Consider the following 21,199-nt stretch of genomic DNA (forward strand, 5'->3'; position numbering starts at 1 on the left):
ACAACAGTTACAGGCAAAGACTGAGAGCCGTTGCAACTTGCAGGCATAAATGAAGTTGTAGCAAGTTTGACACACAACGAGTAAGCACAATGGATATTTGTGGCACTATTTTTAAAAAGTCGACGTTTCGATCCCAAGCTCATTGATTAACGGGATCATCTTCAGGACTAAATTTATAACATTTGCCTGGTTTTTAACGCTCCAATTGAGGACATAGGGGTATCACATATGGCAGGTCAGAGTGGAAACTGACAATGAAGAACAGTGTTGTTGCTTTTGGTTTGGTCGCTTGCAGTTAAGGTTTCTATAAAACTTAGTGGGTGCTGGAGCGTGCTGCTCCTTGCCTGGATCGGCTGTTGGGTAGTTAGACTGTGGTGCAGATGGGCCACATTTCAATGCGCCAAGGTATTGCTTCAATATACTAATATGTTACAGTCCAAGCTGTGGAGAGATACAGCAATGGAGATCTCTGTCCTCGGCAACAATGTGCTGTGTAGTAACCGGCTCAATGGCAGGCATTGAAACCTTAACTGCATGCGACCAAACCAAAAGCAACAACGCTGTTCTTCATTGTCAGTTTCCACTCTGACCTGCCATATGTGATACCCCTATGTCCTCAATTGGGGCGTTAAAAACCAGGCAAATGTTATAAATTTAGTCCTGACGATGATCCCGTTAATCAATGAGCTTGGGATCGAAACGTCGACTTTTTAAAAATAGTGCCACAAATATCCATTGTGCTTACTCGTTGTGGTCTCTATTTTGTCAAACTTGCTACAACTTCATTTATGCCTGCAAGTTGCAACAGCTCTCAGTCTTTGCCTGTAACTGTTGTTTGTCCTAAACTGTCTGCATTGTTATTCCCTTTTTTCCCCCCGCACGTTCCCCATGCTGTAGGGTGCAGGATTGTGCCCCACGATAAATGTAGTGTTTTCATTATCCTTGACCATATCCTTTAGTATCTGAAAAATAAAAATCCCCTGTCCGGTTGGCGTTGGAGCCAGCCCAGACGGCGACGGAGGCCTCGCTGGGAGACTTATCGCGAAGAGTGCACCTACTTGAGAAGAGGGCCGAGGAGGCGGAAGGGCGTAACAGACGCAATAATGTTCGGGTGGTAGGCCTGCCCGAAAGAATCGAAGGGGACGACATGGTCGGCTATCTTGAGAAGTGGATGCGGGAGGTGGTGGCGCCGGAGGGCCTGTCGCAGTTTTACACCCTTGAAAGGGCCCATCGAGTGCCGGCCCGCCAGCCGGCTCCGGGTCGTCCCCCCGAGACTGGTGGTCGCCCGCCTGCTGCATTTCAAGGATCGCGACCTCATTCTGCGGAGGGCCCGGGCATCTGGCCCATACAAAGTTGACAATGCCCTAGTCTCACTTTACCCTGATTATTCTCAGGAGGTTCAGCGCAGTCGCTTTTCATTCATGGCAGTTAAGAAGGCCCTTCGCGCGGAGGGGAGCAGTATGCCCTGTTCTTTCCGGCTAGATTGAAGGTGATGGCGGATGGGACTGCTCATTTCTTTGATGCACCTGCCGACGCATGGGGCTGGCTGGAGCGGTACCGCGAGGGCCAGGGCGGAGCTGGACGGCGAGCCTCGGAGGCTCGGGCCCCGCCGGGACCTCGTCGGGCCCGCCGACACAGGAGGCGTGTGGTGACAGGCCGGTCTCCCCCGCATTCTCAGACGGAGTTGGAGAGGCAGGCGGCTCTGAAGGCGGTCTCTGTCATCTCTGGAGCGGCAGCTGCGACCTCGACTGCGGATTCGGGATCCCGGCGGAGTTCTGCGGCAGAGGAGTCAGAGGCGTCAGAGGAGTCGGTGAATTCTGAGGGTGCCGGTGGGCGCTTGCCGGAGGTCACGCCGGCCACTGCGGATGGAATGCTGGACACGTGAGGCAGCCTCACTATGAACTGTATGTTGTACAGGGTGGCGCACTTAGTGCTGCTTTGTGGTCCAGTGAGGGGCGAGTGTGGTTCTGCTGTTGCTGTTGAGGGGTGTCGCTCCTGGGTTCCGTGGGGGGACGTGGCTCTTTGCTTTGGGGGGGCCGCTAGGGGCGGGACGCTGCCGGGAGAAGGGGACTTTGACTCCTGAGGCCGACATACGGACTAGCCTGTTGGACTGCAGTCCGGCCCGTGTTGGTGTTGGGTCACCCCCTCTACCTCACACATATTGTGAGACCCTGGTGGCTACCAGGGTGCTTTCTTTTTCGTTCAGTGGGTGTTTGGATGGGTAACTGTGGTTTAGAGCCTGTTCTGGGGATGGGAGGGGTTTGGGTTTGTTGGGTGAGGTTTATGTGGGGGGGATGTGTCAGTGTGCCCGCTAGGTTGTTTTGGGATGTGATTTGTGGTATATATTCATATGGCGACCCACCTTGAACTGAAGTGTATCACTTGGAATGTGCGAGGGCTGAACTCCATGAGAAAACGTTATAAGGTACATGCCTACTTGGTCCGCAGGGGGATACAGGTGGCCTTCTTGCAGGAAACTCATGTGGATCGGGCTGAGGGGCTGGTGCTGCAGAGGCGATGGAGGGGACAGTTGTTTTACACTACCTTTTCTGCTTTCGCTAGGGGGGCTTTGATCTGGGTCCGATCCGGGGTTCCTTTTCAACCTACAGCCACGCTGGTAGACCCGGAGGGGAGGTTTGTGGCGGTATCTGGTCGATTAGATGGCAGGGATGTGACCTTCTGCAGTATTTACGCCCCAAACTCTGACTACACTGCTTTCTTTGCGTGGCTATCTGGGAGGCTGGCGTCCTTTCTGGTGGGCACGGTGTTTCTTGGGGGGGACTTTAACTCGGTCACTGATGTAGAATTGGATCGTTCTCATCCCCCGCTAGCTCAATCAGCAGTACATAGGGTGGCCAAGGCGAGGCGCGACTGGCAGGCAGCCTGGGGACTCGTAGACGCTTGGCTGGTGCATCACCCGTCCGACAGAGATTACTCCTTCTATTCTGTACCGCACGACCTTCATGTTCGGCTGGATGATTTCTTGTGTACCCCGGGAGCCCTGGGGCTTAAGCGTCACAGCGAGTATCTGGCAAGGACACTCTCAGACCACAACCCCTGCTTGATAACCGTCCTCTTGTCCCAGCAGCGGCAGGTAATTCCGACCTGGCGCTTGAATCCGACGCTGCTGGAGGATCCTGTGTTTCACGCGGAACTCGGGGAGGGCGTGGAACGCTACTTTACGGATAACGCGGGGACGGCGACTAGCAGAGCCCTTGAATGGGATGCGCTCAAGGCGGTGGTGCGGGGGATTTGTATCTTGGCCATCGCTGGGACGCGCAAGGTTCTGTTGCGGGACGTTGACAGCGCTGAGGCGCGGCTGCGCCAAGCGGAACTTGCTGGTCTCACTGACGGGGACGCCCAGGGGGAGGTCTTGGCGGCGCGGGAAGAGGTGGCCACGCAGGTGGAGCGGCTTCGCTGCTATGACTATAAGGAATACATGGTCCGCGCGCACGCTAGTGGGATAAGGTAGGGTCGTTATTGGCCTGGCTGGCTAACCCAGCGCTTAGGGGCACCCCTATACTGTCATTGGCTACCCCTGCGGGGGACCTGGTCTACTCACAACGGGAGATCAATGACCAATTCTGGGACTATTACTCACGGCTGTATCAGAGTAGAATGCGGGATTTGCCTGATGGGCTGGACGCGTACTTAGCAGCTGCTGGGTTGCCACAATTGGATCCGGAGCAGGGGTCGGCCCTGGGGGCGGAGATCTCCCTGGGAGAAATCAGAGTGGCGGTTAAACACATGGCCCGGAAAAAGACCCCAGTGGAGTTTTATGCCGCGTATTTGGACGCCTTGGCTCCGCGCCTGCAGGCGATATACAGGGAGGAGTGGGATGTGGGTGAGCTGCCGGGTACCTTGAGGGAGGCGATCATAGTCCCGTTACTGAAGAAAGATGGGGCCCCGTCCTCCAGGTCAGCGTACCGCCCGCTTTCTATGCTTTCAGTGGATTATAAGATCCTTAGCAAGATCTTGGCCACGCGGCTCATGGCCCACATGGGCGCGCTGGTACATCCGGACCAGTCGGCTTTCATTCCAACGCGGAATACCACAGCGGGTATTCGCAGGTTAGTGCGGATCATGGGGGACCGGGAGGAGGGCCCATCGGAAGCCGTAGTACTGTCGGTGGATATCGAAAAGGCATTCGATAGCGTGGAGTGGCCGTATCTGTTTCGGGTGCTGCAGGGGTTCGGCCTGGGGGACCACTTCGTGCGCTGGACCAGATTGTTATACCGCTCTGCCATGGCTAGAGTCCGCACGGGGCGTACTATCTCGGCTGCTTGTCAAGTAGAGAGAGGCACTCGACAGGGTTGCTCGCTGTCCCCACTTTTGTTTGCTCTGGCGATCGAGCCCTTGGCAGCGCATGCCCGTCAGGGACGGTTTTATGAGGGGGTTCAGTTACGTGGTGAGCCACACTACATCTCCCTGTACGCGGATGACCTCTTGCTGTATCTAGCGGATGCGCGGGCCGCTCTGCGAGGCGCTAGACTCCTGCTCCGGGAGTTCGGCTCCTTTTCAGGGTTACACGTTAACTGGGCTAAGACTTGCCTGTTTCCTCTGTCTCCTGGGGTCCGGGCTCCTATGGCGCTTGCCGACCTCCGCTGGGATCCTGCTTGCCTGCCTTACCTGGGTGTCTGCATATTTCACGCTCCTGCCGATCTTTTCGAGGGCAATGTGGGGGAGCGCTAAGGGGGCTCAAGGGGAGTATGGCGTTCTGGCGCATCCTCCCGCTGTCGGTGGCCGGTCGAATAGCGCTGCTGAAAATGGTAGCGCTGCCACGCTTGCTTTATTTCTTCCGCACCTTGCCAATCTGGATCCCGGCCTCCTTTTTTAAGACGCTTCGGGCGTTGATGACAGGGTTTCTTTGGGGCACAGGCAGGCGCCGGGTGGCGTTGGCCACCCTGATGAGACCGAGGGTGGAGGAGGGGCTGGCAGTTCCGGACTTCGAATGGTATTATCTGGCGGCGCAGCTGCAGTGCCTTACACGGGCCGTGGCACGCGAGTTCAGAGGCACGGAGGGCCCGCAGGGTAGGATTATCCCTAGACATGTATTGTCGTTCATTATGTTGCAGCAAAAGCTCCGGTTGGATCAGCTCACGCTCGAGGAGCGCACGCTTCGGCTCTGCTGGCTCCGTAGTCAGAAACGAGCGGGCTTCGTGGCCCCATATGCCCCGGACATTCCTTTGGGCATGTGCACGGCTCTTCCCCCATGGCGGAGACTGGTCGGCCTTGGCGGGCTGGGAGGACCGTGGGGTTCACATACTTGGGGATCTATATAGGGACGGGGTTTTCTTGCCGTTCCACGAGTTGCAGAGGGATTTCGATTTGCCAAGGGGGGATTATCTCCTTCATTCTGCCCTGGTGGCTGGGATTCAGAAACACTGGAGGATGGGGCTGTCGGAACCACCAACGTCCTTGGGATGTCAGTACGTCGCTATGGCGGCGGGCACCGTGAAGGCCATCACCTGTCTCTATGGACGGCTGTCCACGGAAGGGCTCACGCCCCTGGCGACACTATGGGAGAAGTGGGAGGGGGACCTTGGTAGGCCTATCCCGGAGACGACGTGGTCGCAGCTGTTGAGGCGACCCTGGAAGGGCACGCGCAATGCTAGATTTCTACTGGTCCAATTCTATACTCTCCACAGGGCCTACTTAACCCCGGCAAAGATTCTGCAATATTTTGGAGGCTCCTCGTCGGGGTGCCATACGGAGGGGGCTGACTTCGGCCATATGTTCTGGTCCTGTCCGGGTTTGGGCTCTTACTGGACGGATGTGGTGGCGTGTCTGAATCGAGTGACTGAGCGCGTGCTGGCAGTGGACATGGGAGCTTGCCTTCTGCTTTGGTTCCCACACACCCCCTGTACAAAAATCACGAGCAAATTTATCGATCTGGGGCTGATAATGGCGAAGTGGGAGCTTACCATGCACTGGAAGGCAAGAACGGGGCCGAGCATTCGGAGGTGGAGGGCGAGCTTCCTGGTTTGGGCGGGGACTGAGGGGGACACTTCGCCTGCAGTTGGCCAGGCGTGCTTCCAATGACAAAGCGCAGGATGCTGCTAGGGCGTGGGGGGCTTTGGTGGAGGAGCTTCGTCGCTGGGGGGAACAGGAAGAGGAGGGTTGGGATCAGGCGCGAGTGGCCCGGACTGGGAGGAGTGTGGAGGGACCTGCTGGGACTGCCGGGGAGACTACTCAGGAGGAGGCCGCTTGAATATTCTCCGAGAATAATCGCTGTTTGTGCAACTTTATTAGGATGTACATGGTGGTCGAGCTCTGGGGTGGTATGCCTATGAGCGGTAGAGTGCAGCCTTTGGTACTTTTGAGAACGCCGATGGGGTTCATCCCATGATTCTGAGTTCAGCTCCCTGGCTACGTGGGGCACTCTACGCATTACCAGGGGGGGGGGCCGCTGTGGGCACGCTGACAGGGGGGGTGGGGGTAGAGGGGGAGCGGGGTGGGGTGTTAGGAATGGCACTGTTGCGGAACTACTTTCTCCTGTATTGTCGTTAATTGCCTAGTTCTCCTACACAGGCCTACTGAATGTAACGCTGACCTCACGATGCTGTTGGGGACAAACTAATAAAAATTGTTTTAAAAAAAAAACACAGTAAGGCCTCCAAGAACCCTTGAGCTACTCCAGCCTTCTACGAATCACCCAAGAACTCCCTTGGAGTGGATGTACCGCTCCCCTGCAGCAGGAGAGCAGAAAGTTGGTATTACCTACTTTCTGCTCACCGGCTGCTCCGATGCAGCACCCAAACCAAATGCGGTACACAAGTTCCGAAGGGTCAGATCTGTCTTCCTACCAAGTTTGGAGACCTCAGACCATACCAGAGCCAAGCCGCACCACAACCCGCTATAGCAAACCCTCTGCAGCAATCACCAGGACGAAGAATCTGATCCGGACTCCAACTGCCCAGGAAGCAATCACCTGTCTAGGGACGTCAAGACCCCTGAGACACTCTTTGTGAGTGGCCCAGCTGTCCCAAAATTGCCTCTCCAAGCTGCCTGCTCATGACTGCGAGGACATCCTCAAGTGCGCCACTCAGCTGACCTATCTGCTCTGTATCTAGCCCACCTGGCCTTGGTACTGACAAACCAGCTGTGCTCCTGTGGTCCCGAGGCCTTTGAGACCTGTTCCCTCGAGTGGGACCCCTCGGACTTGCCTTTAAGTCTCCATTGTGCAGTGTGTTTTCAGGTGGCCCCCTTCATCGTAGTGCACTAGCTACCAAGAATCTCAGCAACCTGCTCCTGGCCGAATCCGGGACGCTTCAGAGAGTCCGCTGGTGGAACATTGGGCCTGGCCTTGCTACCTACTTAAATTCTAAAGGTTAACCTTGAAATCCAACTATGTGATTTTATATGCATTTTTCTGTTTTCTCCCTTTGACATCAATGGTGAGTAATTGCGCACAAAAGTAATTCATTTTGCAAACTTTGATAATTCATAACATAAAAAGTGCTTACTCTAGAACAAACTTCTTATTCTACAAAATTACATAAAAATCTGTTATTTTTATAAATTGGTCCCTGATTTGATCTTCAGTGAAAGTGTCATTTATTGTCTTTGTGAGTACAACAAAGGCTTAGCACTACTCTCTGATAAGCCTAACTGTTGGCCCACACTACCACAAATAGAGTTAGTATTATCTACTTTTGCCTCTCTATACTAATCTGGGTCTCACTGGACTCTTTGCACCGTGTACTCCATTTTAGTGCGTTATATAGAGCGCCAGCGTCCTACAGATGCTGATGAGGATGAGTAGGAACATTGGGTGAGAAATGGGCCTACCCAGAAAGGGGGCTGGTATAAAAGACTTTATTGCACCTGGACCATCAAACGTTAGCCTTGTAATGTTAATAGTTAGTCAGCTCCTGTATGAGGCTTGTGCTGATATCCGTACCAGCATAAAACACCCTCCTGAAAGTATTCGCCCTTCCCAGATAGAACACCACACCTCCCAAATTACTCTTGTTTGCAGGGGGTCAACAAACCTTCAACTAATATTTGCGTTCCAAATAAGTGAAATGTCTCCTGTAGACCAATATCATGAACCACCCTGAGAGCTGTCCTCGTATTACATCTTTTAAAAAAAATTCCATTGATCACAGTGGGATTACTCTTCAGAGTCGCACAGTTGTACTCTTGCTGAAGGCTCAAAAAGTTTAGAATTGGGAGCAGAAGATAGCTACAGTACACACAGCACATTCGCTACACTATGATGATTTTTCCACCTCACAAACATGCTCCGGTATCATTACATCTGGCCTGCATTCTGAAAGAGCATAATGGAAACAGCAAAGCGGTGTTTGTATCATTCATTAAATACAAATTTGCACTGGGCTCACAGACCCATTAGGACCTCACAGAACCCGACTTTCAGCATTTATTTGGGGGGTGGGGGGCATAAATCCCCAGTGAAACTGTACATGCCCTCTTGGGAGGGAGACTGGAGGTAAGGTAGTTATTTATTTATTTTTATTTTTTTTTGTCTTTGGAAGGAAAAGGTAGGGTACGGTATAGCCAAGGATGGTGGGAAAGGCCCAGCCCTTTTTTGTTTTTTTACACTGGAAGGTAAGGATTCTCCTGTGGGTGGCGGGGTAACGGAGTCGCAGGATGCCAGGTGTGTTTTTCTTTATGCTTGAAAAGCATAAAGTACTTCCAAGGGCGAATGAGGAGGGTGGCCTGGTGGTAGGTGTTTTTTTTAATTTAGGGCAGTAGACAGTCCTCTTAAGGGTAGTAGTGAGGTGGCATGACACCAGGTATTTTTGGGATCTGGTGGGGGTAGGAGGGTTTGCTTGAGGTTGGTAGGGTGATGGTAGCTTATCTTTTTTTTTTTCATAATTGTTTTTTCATGATTTGAGTCCATGATTCCAAGAACAACACAATCCACAAAGGTGACTGCATGCACCACTTCTAGGAGCACTGTACGGTCTGTCCTCTGCAGCTGACATTGGGTTGCCACCTCTTTCAGAGGGCTATGAGGCATGCACGGATTGCTAAGTCCAACCTTGGTGGTTGGGCCTTTTTACTCCTGCTGCTGGCCCACTATGGGTCCTGAGTAACTGGGCAAGTACTAACCCTTCAGCACATGACTCTGTGGTAATGCAGATCTAGAAATCCAAGGCTAGTCATGGGAAAGTAGGTGCAAGGTGCGCGCAGGCTCAAGACTCAAAATGCCCACAGTGACCCCAATAATCTGATTGCCCAGTCCAATACTTACTTTTGGCAAGAAAAGTTGTGTTTATTATCCAGGCAAAGTATGATGCAGCACACTAAACAATGAATAGTAAATGTCTCTCAGGGCTAGCGCACTGATGCTGGCTTAGGCAGTCTCTCTCCCTCCTGTTCCCCCTCCCTCCGGTTCCTCTCTCTCTCTCTCACTCCTGTTCCCCCTCCCTCCGGTTCCTCTCTCTCTCTCACTCCAAGCTAACAAATGTGCCCCTAGCAGTTCTATGGAGGCGACCACAATGGTGCTTCCTGCCCTAGCGTTGCTCATCAAATCCTGGTTTCAGCCCTGAATGTTAAGCTCACTATGGCACTAATCCGCTAAGCACATGCAAATCTAAGGGTCAGCGGGCCCTGCTTTAGTCTTACTGAGCCACTGCCTGTAGAAGTGCCCTGGAGCCGTGGTATGTCTTCCTGTGTTCTTGATACAAGCAACCTGCACTGCATCTTCCCACAGTTGTTAGGTTTGTGTTTTGAAGCAGTTGTAGTCGCTGATGGATTTGGGGTGAAGCAGGTGGCTTCTCCTTTGTAGTTCCTTCTGGTAAGGTGATGCGGCATTGGCAGCTTTGCAGGACAGCTTCTGATTTTGACCTCATGTCCCTCTTCTAGTCACAAGGACACCTCTGACACAGGTGATGGTCACAACGTTCCTAGTGGCTCCCTTCTGGTATATAGGAGTCATGATCAATAGCCCCACTGATTATTTTTTTTTGATTTTTTTTTTTTTTTGATTTTTTTTTTTAGATCCTACTCGGATCCTTCAAAAATTGTTTTTTCCTGGTTGATTATCATCGCTACACTAGGTGCAAATGATGCACGACACTGAATATGATATTATCAATAGCCCCACTGATGTTGGTTGTACTGGGTGATGGCCCCAGCAGTCCTATTGTCCCCTTCCTGTCATATGGGACACACAGGGGACAGCACTAATGATGGCAGTTGTACTGGCATCAGCCCACAACTTCATGACAACTCTGAAAGAGGTTACCGACCTATTAAAAAAAACAAAAGACAGACTACTGTCTCACAGCACCTCTCCAGACTGGACTGGGCGTCTTCAACTCTTCCCACCAGTATCCACTCACCAGGATCCCTGCTGGGCCGTGCTTCTTCCAGGCTCTTTCTTCCTCCTCCTCCTCACAGGGCACACTGGTTTTGGCAGGCAGGAAGAAAGCTGGTGCTTTAGGTGCAGGGCGAGTGTTCTTAGCTTCCTGTTGATGCACCCTCACCCCAGCGAGACTGATATATCTGTCCCCCCAGCCCTGGTTCAGCAGGTCCAAGTCTTGGCGATCCTGTTTACCATGATAAAAAGTGCTGTTGAGCATCTTGTGGGACTCATGCTCCCACCCTTATAATCGAAATCCAGACGCAGATCTGGTTTAGTGTCTGGTCCTTTGAAATTCGGGTTGTGGGTGTCCATACCGTTGAAATGCCTTTTCCTCTGCCCTGTCTTTGTCGAAGTTTCCGGAAAACCTACCAAAGCAGGAGTGGCTCCAGTTCCGATGGACCCACTACACAGGGCAAGGGAGGAACTGGGGATCACCCCTGGCTGTCATTCTCACCTGAAATATGCATAACAAAGGTTCAAAGGTCTAAGCCTTCCACTCTATCAAGATTCCCTGACCTAAGCCCAGGCCCCACTGACCAGTAACTCTTCATGGAATCTTAGACCTTTGATGTCCTCAGACTGTGCTCTTCTCCCCTTCCTACAATGTGTCTGTTCCAACCCCAGTCCTCCAATATGTGTGCAACCCACATCTCCTGTGTAGAGGTTGCAGTCCTCAACTCCACTCACCTTTTCAGGCCTTGGGCTTCCATAATGAAACCCACAGGCCTCCATTTTATGTACCAGGTACAGGCACACATACATCCCACCATGGACACGCAAGGATCACATGTTGTCCGGGGCTACACACAATCGGGACGGAGGGCAAGGATCAGCTAAATACACAGCAGCGAAACTTTACATGAGTGGGCCGGTAAGCACCACTCCTATGACACAGATAAAAAGGCCTGCTAAAGCTAGTGATTACTGCACAAACCGAGCATGCTGCTTCCAGACGCTTTTGTCATCGAACTCCAGGTAAGGGCAATAGTCCTCTACCATTATAAAGGTAGCAATTGTTGTGCCCCTCACTGTCTAACAAGACTGCATTTTCCGACAGACCTAGGTCATGACGCTCACACATGTTATGTGTTTACCTATGACCAAAAATCAGTACCAGGGACCAGATATCCATGCAACTGGGGCACTCACGGAAGGGGGGCATGTCAGTCACCATGCATGAGGCTCTTCCCTTCTACGACATAGCAGTCTCCTTCCTCCAGATCATAAAAACTTGTTAAAAAACAGAGGTCAGGGGCTTGGTGGTGTTGTGGTATTGGTCCTTCAGGGCTCTCATGCCATCAAGTTGCTTGATGGCTCCAAATATGCCTCATTCGAATACCTATTGTTGTCACATCCCGACTGCCTTCCTGGTTTGTGCTGTCCCCCACCATCCATCCACCCAAAAAATGCCTTCCCACCTTCCAATTTATTCTCCTGGATGTTGCCTAATAAATATGCTTTAAATGCTCTCTGATTGTGTCATGGATGACATGAACATGTGGAAGCCATCCTTACAACAGGTATTACTAGAACTTAGTTGATGACATGGACACTCCTAGCCTTACCCAACTGATGAAAGAATGAACAGGTAAAGGAGTCGATAGCTTTCAACTCCTGTTTTCAACAATACTAGAACTTCAGCTCCTTAATATTTATCAGGTCTTGTGTTAGAGCATTTCGTTGTCAAATAGTCAATTATTAAGGTGCTTGACAGTGGACTCAAGACTCCCTACAACATGTTATTAGATATTTATTAATATACAAATATATCTAATAATAATAAGTTATACTTCAAAAGCATATTAAGTAAACCAACAGAAAAGTACTAAAAATACAGAAAGACTCCATATAGAATCTCCAGCTACCACGCTTTTCCATCAAATGTTGCATTTTCAAGACTCAGACACTTAGTCACGTAACTCCACAGCGAGCAGCAGAACGTCAGTACAGTAATGTGTATATGTTTAACAGTTATATCTGGTACAATGTATCACTCTTTGCATTATTTATTTGATCTTCTTGTTGAGGGGACCCATGATATGGTCACCAGTTAGATTCTACAGTGGACCGACCTTACTTCTGCATAATGTCACTATATCACTACTAACTGTCTTTTGTTTTCAGGTTTAAACAACTATTATTAGGTACATTTGTACAGTAATAACATCCTAGTAATATTATAATTATTTTTTTAATTATTTATGATAAGTTAGTTCTCTGGGTGCCTCGAATACTCTTGTTTTCACTGTATTTGATGCACTGTTGAAGAGTGAGTGACTGCTGTAACTGATAGAGCACCTCCCGTGCTGGACACTGGCCTCCCTCATTATCTCCAATTCCTTCTTTTCACTCCCTACAACATGACTCATCTCTCCTTCTGGCATAATCTGAACAGACTGCATCTAGAAGCCTACATCCAGTAGCTAACTGATATATCAGATTCTTCTCTCTACAATCCAGACCGCATTTTAGACTGCTTGATATGAAAGTTAACTAAGGACCTTGATTCCTTCATTTCCTCCACTTTCTCAAAATGTTGTCCCTCAAAGAGTAACAAATGTTATACTGATAGCCTGCATCACCTAAAATGACAAGGTAGACTGTAAGAAAGATGCTGGATCAAAACGAAAGTTCCTTTCAATTGCTTATCCTTACTTGATTATGCTAGAGACTACAAATCTGCATGTGCAAGGGCACCATTCCCTCTTCACTGAACCTTTGAACTTTACCAAGGAACCTTTCCTCTCCTTCAAGGAGCTGGTGTCTTCCAGTGCTTCCAATAGCTTGTGTTCTCAGACATCAGACCTCTGTTATAACCTCCTGTGATTCTTCATCAATAAAATTGCCTCTTTTAGCACCCGAATATTCCCACCCAAAATTCTTTGGAACCTTATCTTATCACTTCTAGTACAAACACTCTATGTGAGTTTGTGCAAGCCTCCAAATTGAAAGTTTGAAGCATCTTGATCAAGACGTCTTGTCTGTCCTGTTATATTTACAATGACAATGTAATTAATCACGGCCTCCCAGCACTTCTACCAGCCATCACTAACCTGGCCAGTTGCTCCTTAGCCAGTGGGAACACCCCCTACGCTTTCCAAAATGCAGTCATTACACCCTTCCTAAAGAAATGTTCAGTGAAACCCGATGTCATAGCTAACAAAAGACCAGTCTTGGGCCTCCCATTTGCTACAAGTGTTGTCTCCCACCAAGGTCCTCCCGCTTGAATAAATCCTCTCTGCCTGTGACCAAGGCCACCTCTATACTCTGATCCTCCTTGATCCTTTTCTAGAGTTGGGCGCCACTGACCACAAGGTGCTTATTGATAGTCTGTCCACTTCAACTGGCTTTAGAGGTCCTGCACTCGCATGGTTCACCTTTTTGGATAAAAGCACACATGAAGTGAAAGTGAGCCTATTTCTGTCAATAACGGCTGACATCAACTGTGGTGTTCTGCATTATCTCCTATTCTATTTAATTACTATTCGGCACCCTGGCAGCAATCCTGGATTCCTATAAGATGGGGTACCAGATGGATGCAGATGACCGCTCCAGTTAAAGGTTGAAGAAGACCGTGGCAATCTTCCCAATCTAACCAATGGCCTCTCTCACATTCATCAGTGGATGCAGAACAGGCTACGCTTTAATGGTGAAAAGACTGATATACTGCTCTTTGGCCAAGTAAACCCATGCCCTTCCCCTCTCTCTTGCCTGATGATATGGGTTCAGCTCCTAATAGGTGGATCAATCATGGATTCTGGGTGTGTTCTTCAATGGTGTTTATTTTATTTTTTTATTTTGAGGGTTTTATATAGCGCGAACAAGACCCTTGCGAGTATCAGAGCGCTTTACAAGTCAAATGTAGAAAACAAGATGTAGCAAAGATATAGGTGAAACAGCTTATACATGTACACATCAGCTATCGTGAAAGACAAAATGACAGCTATTGAGCACAAAGACATAGATAGTTATAATATACAGTAAAGCTAGCAAAAGGCCAGAGTTCACGTGAATTTAGCCATGAGGATCGCTTTCACTTCTTTTTTGAAGGAGGCAGCGGACGAGTTCGTTCTTGTTTCAGTGGGCAAAGCGTTCCAGATCCTAGGAGCCATACCAGAGAATGAACGGATATAGGTTTTTTCTTGGCAAATCGTTGTGGTTTTAGAAGAAGTGTCTTGGCACTCTGCTGCCCTCAGAGAGCTCCAGTTTCTGAGCTAGGTAGTGCTGGTAATTGTGGTGTAGGGCCTTGTGTGTCATACAAGCGATTTTTAGATGAATTCTAGCTTCAAATGGTAGCCAGTTGAGGGCTCTCAGGTCAGGGGATATGTGTGCTTTCATTTGCACCCCCAGATAAATATCATTTGCAAATTCACATTTTTCCACCTTCGTCAACTAAAAGGGATCCACTGTTCCACAACCACAAGAAAATCGCCTGAATCCTTGCTTGTCATTTCCCACTTGGATCATTGTAATAGCTGTTACATTGTCACCTCAACACATCCCTTACTAAGTTGCAAAGAGTACAAACCTATGCCACTCACCTTTTGTTTGGCATAAAACAGACTGCTACCTTCACCCTCATCTGTGGCCCTGCTGGTCCCCATAAGGACTTAGCTTAGAAGTTCTCAGATTTAATCACCACTGCTTCCATTCAGCAAACCCACCTCACATTTGTTTGGAGGCTTCAATCCCTGAAGATTCAAGCACCAACAAAATGAAAGACTCCTTCAACACACTCATCAACACCATGGACCTCATGCAACATGTCACTGACCCTACTAATTCCAAAGGCAACATGATAGACTTCATCAGAACGATCTGTTTATCAGTCCTTCACAAGCCACTAACACACTTGGACTCAATCGACCATTTTGCAATATCATTGTTCTGTTGACAGACTACCTCATCATATCAAGGCCAGTCTAAATGAGAAATGCAGACATGTTGGTTTTCCAAAAATGTCCCTACAGAGTAGCAGTAAGAAAAATTAATCAAGGTTATAACTACACATCTGCCTACAATATCCATGAACACACTCCTCAATATATACGGAACCACTCTGAAAAATCATGTGTACCACAATGCACAATAGAAACAATAGTTCTCCAAATCCTCAGTTTTTCATTGTACTTCATTGCCTCTGGAGATCTCATTTAACATAAAGCTCTTTACTCTCCAAACACGCTCCTTACCTCCCCCACCAACGCCAACTTGTACAAAAAAGACCATCAGCAAAGTCTCACCTAGAAACAAATTCCACTTCAAGGCAGTGGAATACTGCATTAATACCCCGTATAGTGCTCCAGTCCCACATTTAACTGACGAGCAACACCATCAATCACTTCTTTATTTCCAACATAAAAATGATTAGTACCTGTGGAAATAACACCAAAAGGTCACCCACCCTTTTTTCAGTTTCCCCTCAAAATACTCCCGAATGGACAATCTTCAACTTCCTCATACATACCTAGTGACCTTACCAACATCCTCAAATCTCTCAAGGCCAAAACATATGAAGATTACATTTCCCATCAACCCTCACGAAATTTCTCCACAGCTATTATCAACATCATAAATCTCCCCCTCAATCAAGAAACCTTCCCAGGTGACTTCAGAACATAAGCTAATTATTGACACAACACCTTCCGACCATTTACTACAAAAAAATCAGAACGTTGTCTCCTTTCAGCTAAAACCAGATCAGCAAGAAGAAACTGCTACGCTTCAGGTAGCTGATTTGGTCTTGCTGATCATCAAGAATGATCCCTGTCTATTGATCTTTCTTGACATAGCCACAGCTCAGTGGTGGCTGATGCAAGACGAGGGTAGCAGGCAATGATGTGCACAATCACTTCCCCTGATCCACAAGCACACACACTTAAACCCATCCATTTACTAGCACACTCTCGCACACCCATCATTTTGCAAGCAGATGTGCCCGCACATACCTCGATCCATTCAAAAGCACGTTTGCACACACAAACTCCCACACACTCATTCACAAGCACTTACATGCACACACTTGCACTCACCCATTCACACCACACTCGCAAATGTGCATACATTTGTACACAATCACACACAAACAAATATATAATAAGGCATTTACAGGGCTGCAGTGGTGGTGTCAAGACCAGCAGGTGGTGGAAGGGAGAAGATTGACAGCTCGGGAAGGATTTGGGAGCTTTGGAGGGAAGCTGGTAATTGAAAATCCTGCTGCCTCCTCTCATTAGTTAACCTTGTCAAGGATTAGCCAATGAGAGGGGAGGGCCTTCCCTATCTCGTCCCAGAGTGGGGTGGGGCAGTGGGACTTGATGTTACCAGCCCACTCTTTGTTGAGTTAGGTAAGGGTTATATGAAGCACCACTGATAAACAGCCAGACCTGAGCACTTAAGGAATAAAACTAGAAGCACCCAGGGCTAACTCTGTCAGTGACTCTCCCCCTTGTCATGACTGGGAATATCTGTGCAGGGCTTGGCCGGATTGAATATGTCACTGCCCTTAAGGCTGTGCCATCTTCAGCTCGGCAAACCTGGGCTCAAGCTACCAAGCACATGCCCATTAGCACAAGTAAAGTGCCTGGCTGCCTAACCCTGACATGGTGAATATCTGTCAGGCTTTATTAAACTTTTGTTATTTAGGGTCTTAACTACTTATTTTAAAAATATCTTTCAGTACACACTACTTCTTGGGCCCTCACCCGCACTGCACCAACCGGCATAAAGGAAAAAAGATCTCCATTAAAAGGCGCCACGTTGGTCGCCGATCGGAGATTGCAGCGCCGCCCCGATTCGGAGCAGACCTGATGATGAAACATGACATCTGGGTCGCCTGATGACGAAATATGACATCGAGCCTGCTGGATGTGTGAGGGTCTTTTTCCGAAAGGAGGTAACTCTTCCTGACTTTACTGACTCACTCAACATTTTTTGGCCTTTTTTCATTTCACTTCATGAGGAACGGCATACTTCTTTATATTTACCTGCACTCAGCCTGTCTGACACTTGTCATTCTTTGAAAAAGGTTGGGCAGAGCCCCAGCCCCCATAATGGTGGGCCACCACTACCACAGCCTTTGGAGCAGTCAACCAAGAACTACTTTTCCATATACTGGAAACATGTATGGTCTTCTCTGACACTTTCCTGCAGTGGTTCCTCTCTTACTCCATGAACAACTATGAACTCACCTAGATGAGAAGTTGCAGTGCTACTGAAACTTCTTGCCTCTGTGGGGTGCATCAAGGCTCTGCACCATACCCCATCAGCTTCATCCTTGAACTTTGCTCATTGACAGGAGCATCATGATCCATCAAAACTCTGACTACACACTACTTTATCTGAAATCTCCAATGCTCAACACATTCCTTGATTTAAAACCTGCCTTTATCTCGTTAAAAAGTGGATGTTGCCCTCAGACCGTAACACCTGCTACCTTGACCCTGACCAGGTGGAGATTATGTTACCAACAGGGAGCCGACACTGTTAGATGACTGACACACCTGGTCGAAAAGACACACAAGCATAATATCACCCCCCCCTGCTTCTCTTGGTAGTTGCAGAGAAGGCATTCGACCAAGTGAGCTGGGCTTTCCTGCAGATAGTCCTGCGCAAAAGTGAGCAAGGCCTAAAATGATGGACAGGACCATGGCAGCGTATGCCTCTCACCACATATATACGCCTTAATGGTCAGCACTCGCCCTCTTTTCAGATAGAGCAGGGCACGCGGCAGGGGTGCCCTCTTTCCCCTCTCCTGTTCACCCTCGTGGTGGAACCTTTGGCCATCTGAATTAGAGACCCACCTGAAATCTCGTGGGTCCTGTTCCATCTGTTCGCGTATGATCACCTTCTACCCCTGGCCAGTGCCACGGCTCACTTCCAGCGGTGGTTGTGGATGACCACCTTCCAACCCTGACCAGTCCCACTGGCTGACTACCAGCGGTGGTCCAGGCATTGGATGGCTTCGCGAGGGTCGCTGACTTCAAAATCAACATGGAGAAATCCAAAGCACTGAACCTTACTATCCCACGGGACCTCCTTGACTACCTGCCGGCTCTTCAACGCTACCTCCAGGAGGACCTTCGGAGGCGGAAGCCCCTATGCATCTTTTGGCTTTGATTTATGTATGAGATAGAACCCAAATTGTTTATACATATGTATATTTGAAGTATTCACTGTTTTAATGTTTAACAATGCTATATAATAGCACAAATTTCTATGAACATGTGATTTTGATTTCGCATTCCATCTTTGTAAGCATCTGTAAAATGCGTGCATTTTTTGTACTTTTTATATCGTTTTGTTAACACTGTCAATCTATGTATAACAATTAGTCAACTTGCCATAAGATGTCTAACATTTTGGTTTATCATGCCGCATGAGTAGTTGACCCTGTCTAGCATCATGATGAGCTGTTATCTATTGTCACTATGCTCTCTGTTACTCTCTGTCACTATTTAATCTCGCTCTTCTCTAGTTTAATCCTGAGCAAAAGACAAAAAATTTAATAACAGGCAAGCGATGTTTCGCTTTATACTGTCATTTAAAACAAACTAAACACATAACACATAGCGTAATTCCATATGTGTAATGTTTGAAATAGCTAAATCCCCGCTACATTGTTACCGCTCCAAGATGTCTGCCGTTCAAGGTTTATCTCCTGAGCTTATTCCGACCTTTTTCTCTTAACATTAACCGTTCCAAGATGTCCGCCGTGTAAGGCGCCTCTTTCGAGTAATTCTAAAACACAGAATCACTATACCTCACACTCTTCATCTTAACTGTTACTGATTGCGTCGATCAACAATTTTACAAACTATTGTAAACGCTGCTCACAATGATGGCATAAAAACTTCAAAATAGCCATTGCGTTTATCTATTCAGACATTACAAGATGTCCGCCTAATTTCGATTAGTTCTTGACTAACTTAACTAACACCCTAATTGTTAACAGCTGTGGTCATTAAACCGTCTTTAAATACACGCCGCCGAACTGTTGAAATTGACCGAGCTCCCACCGATCGATGGCACTCTAACTTTTCCTCGGCTCTGTGAAACTTAAACCGTAAGTAATGGTCCTGACCACCCCATAATGTAGGGCCAAGTTTACCCACCTCACTTAGAAGGTTATCTCTAACTAGATCACCTTCCCCAGCCTGCACTTTTTAAATAAGGGTAGATTTCTGAATGTATTGTTCGGGTAGTCGTGGTCCAGTCACTAACTGCCTTTCTTAATTAATTTTGTTTTTTTAATCTTTAGCAGCGCATTCCCAATGCTAATGGCTCTATGCATTGTTTGTGCGCTTGACTGACTTGATAAAATGGCACCTCATAGTAAACTGGATGTAATTGCCACCATGTTAATTTTTACATCAATTGCCTTTCCTCGCACAGCATGTATTAATATAGAAGGGTCATGTAATGTATTACTACGCCCATTTCCTGGTCACTCAACGGACTGGCAAATTCTTTGTAGATTCTCGCTATTATACTTTCACACATCAATGGCTGTATACAAAATTTTAGCGTGATGTGCCCATCTAATTTTCACCATGATTGACTTGAATTCTCTAGATTTCCTGGAGTGAAAAATCGCTCACAAGAAGGACCACTTGGCCCTCTGAATCATAGAATACCAGAATAGGCAACACTCTGAAGTCCACTGGTTGTCCTGCTACAGGCCTCACTTGGTATACGCCTATCCAAATAAAATCGGGTACGATATACTTAATAAATACACACATACATTATTCATTATTTGGTTCTAAGGCACATTATGACCATTGTCCTTCGCTTTCTAGATGAAGCATAATCCATGCTCAAAGAGGAAGCGATTACTCCTTTATAATACCATAATAAACTACGAGTAAGCGCATCTCATTTTTTCAGTCTAACTTAAGTAGACACGACTATCAATGTACTAAAGCACCTCCTCTTCTTACTGAATGATGTAGTAACATAACATCGTCTTTGTTCTTTGGGCTAAAGGTGTTTCTCCCACAATTCCCTTTTAAGAGGTTTGCTTTTTCACACACGGGCTATCCCCTGAATTTCTCTGTTGACCACAAAGAGAATTTTATGGTTTCTTTCATGTAATTAATAGATATCATATTTATACAGGAGTCTTTTTGTACTGTTCCTCTGTCCTGAAGATGGTCTGACTGACTGACGCCTCAACAGACCGAAACGTCGACTATATCGTCCATTTCCACAGTATAGCTGCACAGTTGATTGCTCTCTCAACACGAGATATATCTCTGTTATAGTTATTGGATTGGATTTTTTGTAATGTCATGATTTGTGGATAATATTGAACTTTTTTTCCCTTCATGTTACATTATACATTTATTTGTCATTTGTACTCCTTTTTATGAATTGTTTCTAGATAAAAATCAGTGATTCTTTCACTTAAAAAATACCCCGTGTGTGTTTACATTATTTTTTATCATTTGTTGTATCCTACTGAATTACGTTTGGATTAATTTCCCTCTAGTACTTATGTAATAGTTACTTAGTACATCACAATTGTATTGAATTTTGTTGAAACAAAATCCCTTGTTGGCCTTTTACTATTATATTCCATTTGCCCAAGCCCTCAAGGGTGTATTGGGTGTTACCCCTCAATTTAAATACTTTAAGCGCAGACAATTGTCTGTTTCGGGTCACTTTTTAAAGTGGTTTTTCAGAATAGTGTTTAAGCTCACCTATCCCCAAATAAGAGCGTGTTTCAGCCTTATCCATGTCTGAAGCTGAAACCCTATCATATACCGATGAGTATATGCTAAAGATAGCTGCAGGTCCTTCATTGCTAGGAACCCGAGGACCCCTCACATCTTCACCATTCGAAACTGATCTTAATCACCT

At 47.7% G+C, this 21,199-nt stretch overlaps 1 protein-coding gene across 1 annotated transcript in view; it reads left to right on the top strand.

Moving 5' to 3' along the window:
* SEC24D (SEC24 homolog D, COPII component) overlaps positions 1 to 21,199 on the top strand; it is a 553,336-nt gene that overhangs the window by 299,568 nt on the left and 232,569 nt on the right. The window lies entirely within an intron of this gene.

The sequence above is a fragment of the Triturus cristatus genome, chromosome 2_1 (genome assembly GCF_964204655.1).
Source record: "Triturus cristatus chromosome 2_1, aTriCri1.1, whole genome shotgun sequence".
Lineage (NCBI taxonomy): Eukaryota > Metazoa > Chordata > Amphibia > Caudata > Salamandridae > Triturus > Triturus cristatus.